Here is a 10,761-nt window from a genome sequence, read left to right on the forward strand (position 1 = left end):
TTCAGGCCTCTCGGCTCTTACTAGTTGCAGACTTTGAGGCTGGAGTTGTCTTTGCTGCTCCCTGCACACCCCCTCCTCCTTCCCTTCCCCATTTCCTCCCACCCGACGTCCCTGATGCTCAGAGCAAATCCAACACGTCCGGAGTTCCGCAGCATTTCCTGTTGACCGACACTACATTTTCTGCTTTCCAGGATTGGGTTTCATTTAACTGCAAATAAAAAAAAGTCACGTTTGGAAATTTCTGAAGTTTTCGCAGAGAGAAAGAATATGTGTTGCCATTATAATCCCTGAAAACACTTCATTGTCTACTATCCTTCTTAGGCTCTGAGCCCTCGGTGGCAAAGACTCTGTCTTATTTGTCTTTATTTACTTAATGCCCAGCACACGGTGTTGCTTCCACGTGTTTATTAAATGAATGTCACTGTGGATTTTGTGAAATGAATTGTGTAAGGTTGTTTTAACTGATTACCCAAATTGATTAGACCGCTCTTTGCCTTGCGCAAAGAGGGTGCTCAGAAAGCCGGCGATTGTTTGGTTCCTAATTTGAAAACAATACTCAAGTTTCTATTAGTCCTGGTGGGTGGAACTTGAGCGTGTCATTAACTCTTTCTCAGAAGAGCAGATTGGAGGTGGGTAGCAGCTTTGTGGCTTTTTGGTATGCAGCTGTTCCCTTGCAAAACTTAATTTAAAACAATAAAAAATGTACCTTGAAATCATTTTGTCTCCCTATTTATTTAATATGATTTATGCTAAATGCATTTCATATCACCATAATGTATCGGAGCTCAGCCACCACCTGTTATTTTGTAGGGGAAATAAACAAGACCTCTCTCATCAGATGAGTTAATTACACTGACATATTCACTCCTCCCCAGAGATACCATAGCTAAAATGCTGCAAAGCTCTAATTCAAACAAGCAGGCTGGAAACAAGAGTGCTGCCGTGGTACATTTTCTCTGGAAGAATCAAAAGCTCAACCCTGTCTTGGCACTGGAGGGTGGCCTCGCCGGAATCTGTCACACGGAGGCCCATCTGGGTCCTATAACAAATCTGTAGGTGAGTTGAGCTCGAACCCACTTCTCAGTAGTTTGGCACTCTTCTCCAACCTTTGTGCTTCTGAGCATCGTGCGGTCGTTTTCTTTCCCTGCTTCATCCAGTAGTTTCTTCCTCCTCCCGGGGGATCTGCGTGGTGGCGGCCGTGCCGGCCGTCGGTGCCGTGAGGAGCACAGCAAAGTGTCCCGTGTGCTACCTCAGCCTCGGTTGGGGGGACGGCAGCCCCTGGCAGCCACGGCCAATGTGGCTTTTATCTCTTGGCAAAGTCAGGCAGCCGAGTGTGGCCGGCGGGGAGGCTGTTTTGGGCGTCTTAGGTCAGATTCCTTAGAAGCAGGAGCTGAGACAAGGATCCATGTGCAAGGGATTTATTGAGAATATGTTCCCAGAAGAATGGGATAAAAGGATCCCAGGGGAGCAGGGGTGGGGAGCAGGACAGGGAAGGGAAAGAAGGCAAGCAATGTGTGACCTCAGGCAAATCCCAGCCTCCTCCTGATCCGCCTGATGGGGGAAGGAGGCTCTGGAGTAGAAACCACACCTCAGAGCCTTTCCCAACTGGTGGCAAAAGGCTTGGGCCTTTGTATTCCTTTCCAGTTGGTCGCTGGCTAAGAGCCAGGTAGAAAGGGCATAAACTCCCAGGACCTAGTTCTCTTGCATGTGGCAAAAACAGCCCCAAAAGCCCAATGGCAGAAACTGGGGGGCCAGGAAGGATGGGGGCAGGGCACACGGACAGAGTATGACTAGGGTTCCGGGGCCGTGAGAAGTGCTGTGTCTGCTGTCTTGTGCCGAGGGCTCTGTGTCGGCAAGGTGGGAGCGGGGGCGGGGGGCATCCTTGTCCCTCACACATTCTGGTCTACGACATGCATTAGGCACTCTATGCCCAGTGCCTACAGCCTATACACCTTTTAGGGGCCTCCAAAATATTTGAAACCTGAAAGCAAAAAAAAAAAAAAAAAAAAAAAAAATCAGTTTAACATATAAAGAAAAAAATTAATTTGAAAATGATTAACTTATTTATTCAACAAATATTTACTAAGCATGTATTAGGTTCCCTTGGGTTCTGGGTGTATTACAGCGACCAAAACACAAACATACCTGCCCTTGTGATGAAAGGAGAAAGACAGTACGTGAGATAAATGTGTCTTATGTTCATAAGTCCCACAGGAGAAATAAGGCAGAGGGGGAGTCGTTGGGTGCATGGTGGCCTGGGGGAGAGGCAGGGTAAGTGTACTTGTAAGTCAGGTGGTCAAGGAAGGCTTCCCTGAGAAGGTGACATTTGAACAAAGGCCTGAAGCAGGTGGGGGGATTTGCCATAAAGTGTTATGGGGTAGGGTATTCATGTGAAAGGGACAGTAAGTGCAAAGATCCTGAGGCAACGGGATGTCTGATGTGATGAGAAACAAGGAGTCCAGAGAGTCTGAGAGTGTGCGTTGGTGTGTGTGTGTGTGTGTGTGTTGGGGGGGCGGGTATTAAGAGGAAATGAGGTCAGAGAGGAGCCAGAGCCAGGTAGTTTAGGGCTGGTAGTTAGTAGAAAGGATGCTGGCTTTAATTTAACAATCATAAAAATCTTCATTAAAAAAATGTATAATTTGATTCTCTCAATTTACTACAACCCCTGCTATCAGCCAGGGTATAAGATAAGCCTACGTAATGGAGAGACCCCCCAATATAAAACAAAACCATGGTAGTTTACTTCTCTCCTGTACAATAGTGTGAATGTGGGTAGGTGGTCCACGGACAGAGGCAAATCTGTTCCAAGATGCCATCCAGGGGCCCAGGTTCCTTCCTTGCTTTACCAGCCTTTGAAGTCTTGTGCTTGTTGACCTTGACTAAGCAGTTCCAAGTTTTACTACAAGAAGGAATGAGGATAAAAGAAATGAACTCATTTCTGTTCTAAGGAATGTGATCTGGAAGTCACCCACGTAATGCCTACTCATACCCAACTGGCCGGACTTAAAGACACGGCCACGTTTAGAGATACAGGAAAGCCTTCAGCTAAATGAAGAAATAGAGAATGGATCCCGGGGGCGATTAGCATTTCCTGCCATACATAACGATTGCCGGGAACTTGTGGCCACAAGTAAATCAAATGAGTGACTTACAGCGAAACCGGCAAGCTTACAAAAATTCTTTCCACTTATTTTTAACAAAACAAATGATATTTAATGTAGAGTAGAAGTGGGGCCACTTATTGTCACAATTCCTGGGAGCTCCATTCACAACTTGGTGTTGTGCAATATGGCAGCCCGGGGAATGTGTGTGCGTTTTAATACAGTTGATCTAACACGGCAGGGTGAACCCCCATGATGAGTGCCCAGGGTTATGAAAGTCTTAAAACAGCCCCGCTCGCTTTGGTCACGCAGCATTGCAAGTCGACAAGTCGAATGTCAGCGCGCCCCAGGAAAAGTGGTATTTGCAAACTGAACTCTTGGGGAGTGGACTGATAAATCCACAAACCAATTTATTCATTTAGAGCAGGCCCATACAGCTGGCACAATAATTCAACCAGTCTCTTTCCCGGTATTGACTTACCTGAGAAACCAAATTAATTATCAGAAGGTTGCTCTGCTAAGTACGGAATTAGAAAGAAAGGAAATTGGATGGTCTTAAGGGATTGCTCTTACAGGCTTGGATAAGTCCTGGTAAATTGCTCTTAAAGAAAAAGGCATGTACTGCTCTCTGAGAACCTGGCTCAGCCCTCAGCCCCTTCTCCTTGAACTCTGATGTTGACCCAAGTGTGCCATCCCAGGCTTTCAGTTGATACTTGTCATTATTCTGTTACTTGATTTTTAAAAAATCTAAATTGTCCTTTACATCGGTGCAGTTTCAAATGTGCTGTGTTCTGGTTTTGTGGGGGAAGATACTTACTTTCGTGGATAAATGGTAATCTTTCATCCAAGCTCATTTCCTCTTTTTGATCTTTCTTTTTTTTCTTTGGTCTGACTTTACATCCCTTTCCCTTTTGCCCTCATTACTGTAGCATATCTGTCTCAAAGAGCTGGAAATAATATGCAGATGAAATCATACCCTCTTTTCACCCTAGTGGTTGGGAGCCCATGCTTCAGCCGAATTTTTGCCCCTTCCTCTCAGTGGCTGATGGTCAGAAGCAAGCCTCACTTTGCTTCAATTTTCTTCGCTGGCAAATGGGGATAATAACATCCATGTCCCAGAGTTCTTGCAATGATTGAGTGTGGTGGGGGGGGGGGGGGGTAGGTGGGTGGGGGGGGGGGTAGGTTAAAGGAGCAGTTCTCCAAGTGTGATTTGATCCCAGAGACTAGGATCCACAAAGGCGAAAGTATTTTTGAAATGATGCCGAAGAGGCTGCCTTTCTCACTGAGTGGACATCTGGGCTGATGGTACAAGAGCAGTGATGGGTAGATCTTCCGGAGACATCTGGACCAGGAGCCGTAGCCTAGTCTTCACCAGAATGTACTTGCAGGGAAAAAACTAGATGCCAGTTTCACTTAAGAGCGCCCTTGAAGGGGCGCCTGGGGGGCTCAGTCGGTTGAGCGTCCGACTTCGGCTCAGGTCGCGATCTCGCGGTTTGTGAGTTCAAGCCCCGCGTCGGGCTCTGTGCTGACAGCTCGGAGCCTGGAATCTGCTTCGGATTCTGTGTCTCCCTCTCTCTGCCCCTCCCCCGCTTGTGCTCTGTCTCTCTCTGTCTCTCAAAAATCAATCAATCAATCAATCAATAGCGCCCTTGAAGTAGTAACATGTCTTAATTGTATTAAATCTTGACATTTTTAATATTCTGTCTGATGAAATGGGAGGTATATATAAAGAACTGCTGCTGTGTAATGAATTAGGACGGTATCTTTAAGAGAAAACCCTTGTTTGATTGAGCTGGGAGATGAAGTCACCATTGTTTCCAGGAAACACCATATTTACCTGGAAGAATGAATGACAATTTATGGTGACTCAGACCTCAGGATCTGGCAGATTTTTTTTTTTTTTAAATGAACAAAAGGAACCGTCCTTGCAAGGACAGCAACTAGTGATATTTGTGGCCAATGATAACATGTTTATTTTTGAGCAAAAATTAGAATTTTGGAAAACTCGAAGCCACCACTCTGAGCTCGGCAGCATTCTCATACTTCAGTACTTAAAAACAAAACAAAACAAAACATTTATTTATTTATTTTTGAGAGAGAGAAAGAGAGAGCAGAGGAGGGGCAGAGAGAGAGAGAGAGAGGGATACAGAGATCCCAAGCAGGCTTTGTGCTGTCAGTGCACAACCCAGCGTCGGGCTCAGACTCACCAACCGTGAGATCATGCCCTTAGCTGAAATCAAAAGGTGGACGCTTAACCAACTTCTGATGAGATGGTTGGTAAGTCTGTGTTTTCCAGGCGACCAGTCTCTGCTATTAGAAAATCAGGCATGTGTAAAAGATCCATTCAAATCGCAAGATAGAGCGAATGGATTTTCCTGTTAATCTGAAACGCTTTTTGATTTCACATTGCAATCGACTTTATTACCTGTTGAGTTTTGGTGTAGTATCAGAGGAGAGCATCCATTCTTATCTGAAAATCTTAAAATAGTCTTCTCTTTTCGAACCACATACTTGTGTCCGACTGGATTTTCCTCGTATACTTATTTCAACCAGAACAACATATCACAACAGACTGAGTACGGGGGTGGGGGGTGGGAAGGACAATGTAGCCAGAGCCTGAAACCACACTTTAAAAATGTGCCTCTCACTACAAAAATGTTTTCGGAACTATAGTTACATTTTTATAAGCATAGGGTGTTTATGTTAACATGGAATGGGTTTGCTATTATTTATTTCTATTATGTATTATTATTAATATATTATGGTTTTAACACGAATTGGTAAATATATATTTGGAAACTTTCCTGGTTTTAACTCCTCTTGTGGTAAATATTGATCGCTCTACGCCATACAGACAAAAGCTCTTTGGGAAGCTAAATAATTTGTGAAAGTGTAAAGGCTGAGACCTAACATTTGAGAATTTCTGGCTTAGAACACTGCTTCTCACCCAGTAAAAGATATCTTATCCCTAACTCTTTAATTATCTAGTTATTCACAAAACTACACTGCTTATTCCTAAATTATGCATAACGATCATCATCGTCGTCATCGAATTTTATTGAAGATTTGTTTTGTGCCAGACACTGTGCTGTCTGCTTTGCATATGTTACCTAATATGATTTTTGACAAAACATGATGAGATGGGTACAATTCTTAGTTTTATTGTACAGATGAGGAAAATGAGATACAGAGAGGTTAGGTAGCTTGGCCAAGGTCACACAGCTAGGCAGTAGCAGAAATGAAACCCGGGCAGTCTGATTCCTAATCTGCCTGTCCCAGGCAGTCTGGCCCTAATGACTTTTTTTTTTTTTTCCTAATGAGGAGTGTTTATTTTGTTCCTTCATTTAGAACATCTCCTACTGACTTGAACATACGATCAGAGTTTGCCCATCCTTCCCCACCCCAGGGGGTCTCTCCCCAGTGCTTCCTAGGGACCCACCAAAAATGCCTTTCTGGAGGTCATGGCCAATTCCATCAGCAGCCGCCCCCCACGGTCTTCCCCTTTCCCCCCCTCATCAGCGTCTGCTCATTATACCACCAGTGGAAAGAATGATTCCACTCTGAGGTATGGGTGCCCTTTGTGTATAAACCCCTCCCTTATTACCTCTGTGATGTCACCAAGTGCTGGGTTCTCTCTGGACCAGCTACCTAATTTGTGGGGCTTTCCCTTCAAACATTAAACATGATTAAAATGTCAAGATTGCAGCAGCAGGGCGTTGATCAAGTGGGGTGGTCCCAGCGGGGCGGGAGCGGGGGTGCACAGGTCACAGCCATACCAGGGACCTGTGATATTCTGTTAGCATTTTATGGGTAAAGAAATTTAATATAGAAAGAAAATTGATCGTTTTATTTTCTAAAAAGCATGACAAGCATGATATATTCATCAGGACTCATTCACTTACAGGTTATAGAAAAATCAAGCTATCTTAAGCAAAAGAGGGACATTTATTGCCTTCTTGAAGCAAACCATGGGCAGGATGGAGCAGCTAGTTTCAGGCATACGTGGATCAAGGGCGTTGACTCAGTCTGAAGTTTCACTATTAGTCTTATCCCCGCTTCTCTGACTGGCCTTGGCCTTAGACTTAACGCCATCCCTGGACCGACCACTGTGGCCAGGGGATATGATGGGATCATTGGCCCAGACTGTGTTCATTCACGTGTTTAGGAAGGGGAAGGGACTTATGTGACCAAGAGCCACCCCCAGAACAAGTTGGAAGAGTAGGGGAGGAGCCATTGGCCCCAAGAAGGGGTAGCTGTCCTGGGTAGAACCCTTATAACAAAGCCATGCCCCCCCCCAGAACTGTCCTTTGCAGAAATGTGAACCTCGATGTTGGCAAAGATTTAGTGTAGTGAGAGCAAGGGTAGTGTAGTTTGAGAAGATCTGTTGTTAAGAAAGGGCATCAGGTAAGTGCTGATGTTAATATCTTACAAGATTTGGAAATCCAGAAAAAAGGTAAAATCCGTAAACCCCCCCCCCCCACGTCCTTTGAAAGACATATAGACTAAACCAGTGGATCATGTTCATGTTTGTTTTAGATTTTGGGGATCCTGCCAGTGGTTATCAGTGCCAGGGGGGGTGATAAGACAGTTTCTATTTCCAAACTCATAATTGCAGAATGCATGTTACCAAGATAAAGACAAAAACAAACCATGACCTGGGAATTTTATCTGTTAGATCACTATATTGCATGATTCATTTATTGCAAAACACATCTCATACAGAAAGCAAATATGCAAAGGACACTCACATGAGCTATGAAAATTGGCCCTCCTCCGTGAACTGGTGGCCTGGAAATGATGAACCCAATGAGGAGTTACCAGGCTTCTATTTATGTACATCCTTTGTTTTGCACCAAAGGTAGTGTCTTTGCAAGCAGTCTATGTTTGTTCTCCCAACCTCCAAGTGGAGGGAGCAGAGGAAATGGAGTCTCCGAGGAAATGGGGAGGGCCACTTGCTTCAGGGTGGGTGGGACCAATGAGAAGTCTGATTTGCTGTGGTTCAACGATTTCTTAAAATTCTTTGCGAGGCTGACCTATTTCGAGTTCCTTGAGCCTATAGTCTGAAAGGTCATGAATCTGGGCCCGGCTCACCATGCCGAGGCTGAAGACTTCGGTTCTTAAATGCCAAAGGTGTGTGGGATTGCCTTTCGAAATGTTGGTATCTCTACTCAGGTGTGCCGTAGATCGTAGACAGCAGTTTCTTTTCTCATGGAAACATTCAGCCAACCAAAGAACCACCTGTGTTGTTTTTCCGGGCCCTTTGGATCTTGGCCATGGATTAAAAAGACAAACCAATCTCCCACGCATGCTTTCCTTTTGTCAAGTACAGGGACAAACAGGTATGTGTTTGCCAAAAGGTTGGCAGCATTAAATGTGCTTCCTGGGAGTAAAGCTGGAGGGAAAAAATGAAAGTGCTGATCTACTCTTGTCCCTCATTTCCACGTCTCCCATTTGCTTTAGCATGAAGCTCCTTGTTGTTACATCCAACGGTCTTTCGGATGCTCTGTTTCCTCCACCAGTCTTACTTCTTGCTTTTCCCTAAACTTAGCTTTGACCTCCAAGAACCTTGGTTCACTCGTGGACCTCTGTCAGTGCCATTCTCTACCTTCTGACCTGGCAAATTCTTACCAGCTCTTCAAGTGTCCATCCAGGGGTTCCTTCCTCAGGAGGCCCTACCTGACTCCCCAAGTCCGAGGTAGGGACTCCTCCTGGTGTTCCCATAGCAACTGGTGTTTACTCAAGGACACACCTCCTCTGAACTTCATTGCCTGTTGACTTACCTTTCTTCACCTGTTCCTGCCTTTTCTTCCTTTTTTCCTCTTTCTCCCTCGCGTCCTTCACCTTCTTCACTTGAATGCATTTTCCTTGCACAAAGTCAAACATCACAGATGCTGGACAACGTGTGGGATCCCTTTCGCTGCCCTGTCTAGGTCCACATCCCCATCAGCCTGCTCCGTGTCCTGGGAGGCTGACCGTGGGGTCTGCAGCGATGGGCTCTCTGCCTTCCAGTTTCCTGTTGGGCTTGGCCAGTAAGGGCACCAAAGAAGATTGGGGGTGGGAGAGAAAGAGTTTGGGGTATTTCCGCCACCTCCCTCCCCTCTGCATGTCCATGGGATGGTTGTCCCTGTAAAACAGGCCACAGGTCCCCTTGGTATTCCTCTCCATGCAGTTAGCTTTCTCGGTTCTGGTGGCACTTTCTCTTCTTGTCCCGTCAGGCCTGGGGGTGTTAATGGTTGCCACTGTCACTGTTCTAGATGTACTTATTGCTTCGCCCAGACACTGCCTCAGTCTGTGTAGACAGTCCCTTTATTAAGTGCTTCTTACAGCACACCGTTGGGAGCGGGCGCCCCTCTCTTGCTGAGACCCTGACTGAGCCTTGCTCCTGGCCCTGGTCCCTGCCACCTTCCCCAGAGGCTACTCCAGTGACCGTGACTACATAACTGTGACTTCCACAGCCCTGAAGCTCTAGGTTCTAGAACAGCGCTGCACGCACATAGGAGGGGTTCGGTAAATGTCAGCTAAGGGCTGCTGTTGAGTCGTAAGCTCCCAGGAGAAGATGGGTTAACAGTTGCTAATTCTGGGCAAACACTCGTTCCCTCTGCACCTCATAAAGATGAGACAGCATCACAGTTATCAGAGTGGAAAATTCCTTCACCGTTGTGGCAGCAGATAGCCATTATGTGTTCCTGTGGAAGACTCAGGAATGGGCATAGAAACAATCCACTGTGTGCCATCAAAAAGTGAAAGCATATTCTTTTCCTTGGAAACAAGATCGGCTTCTGGAAGCTTCCACTCCAACACCCATCCATCTAAACCGTCTCTCCAAGGACATGAGTAAGATGCAATTTGTTTCATAATAAGCCTCAGGAGCTTACTTTAAAGACATGATTACCCAGAAGGCAATGAGAGCTGTCTACAATGTCTTCTGTTTCAAGAACATTTCTTATCCTAAAAAAAAAAAAAAAAAAGGAAAAAAAAAAAGGATAAGCTCCAAAGCTTCACTGGAAATTCTGGCTTGTGAATTATACACAAAATAGAAAGTTTGCACATCTGTGATTCATCCTGACTTGGACCTCATTCCCCCAATTAGAGTGCTCAAATACAGAGCATAAGACCCAAATGGAAGCCCACTTACCTGTCAGACCAGAAGTAATGCTGTAAGCTGACAGTCTTTATTCTACTGTGGTTTCATCACAGGGCCTATTTCAAAACCAAGTTGGGACTTTGCAGAACAAGCCACTGTCATGGCTGCCTTTAACGGTGTCCTTATCACGTACTGCGCATGTCTTATCTCACCCCGCCTGAGGCCAGCATCACAAGGGGACGTGCTTAGCATCCTATAGATACTTAGAGACAGGAGGAACTTCTCCAGCTGAGTGATGGTGGCCAGGACCTCTTCTGCAGCCCAGGTTCTTTGCTGCCGTGCCTGTTGCCTTCCAAGGCCTCTCCATTTATCTGGGTGGAGGGTAACACAGCCAAGCTCCGGGCTGCCTCTCTACCTTGGTACTCACTTCTACTTTGTACTTACCTCGTTGTGTTGAATTGATTCCCCCTCCAAGGTCATTCAGATGAGCACGAGCCGTATTTGGCCCACAGCCGACTTCCCTTGCAAGGTCCTTAAAACTTGTGAAATTTTAGGGGTGCCTGGGTGGCTCAGTCG

The 10,761-nt window shown here is 45.7% G+C and overlaps 1 long non-coding RNA gene across 1 annotated transcript; it reads right to left on the bottom strand.

Moving 5' to 3' along the window:
• Positions 1–1,402: 1,402 nt before the first annotated feature.
• Positions 1,403–6,649, bottom strand: LOC132670155 (uncharacterized). The gene is made up of 3 exons (XR_009606472.2): positions 6,541–6,649; positions 2,744–2,899; positions 1,403–1,981 (listed from the first exon to the last, which is right to left on the bottom strand). It is a non-coding gene; the product is annotated as an uncharacterized LOC132670155 (long non-coding RNA).
• Positions 6,650–10,761: the final 4,112 nt, after the last annotated feature.

The sequence above is a fragment of the Panthera onca genome, chromosome A3 (genome assembly GCF_046562875.1).
Source record: "Panthera onca isolate mPanOnc1 chromosome A3, mPanOnc1 haplotype 2, whole genome shotgun sequence".
Classification (NCBI taxonomy): Eukaryota; Metazoa; Chordata; class Mammalia; order Carnivora; family Felidae; genus Panthera; species Panthera onca.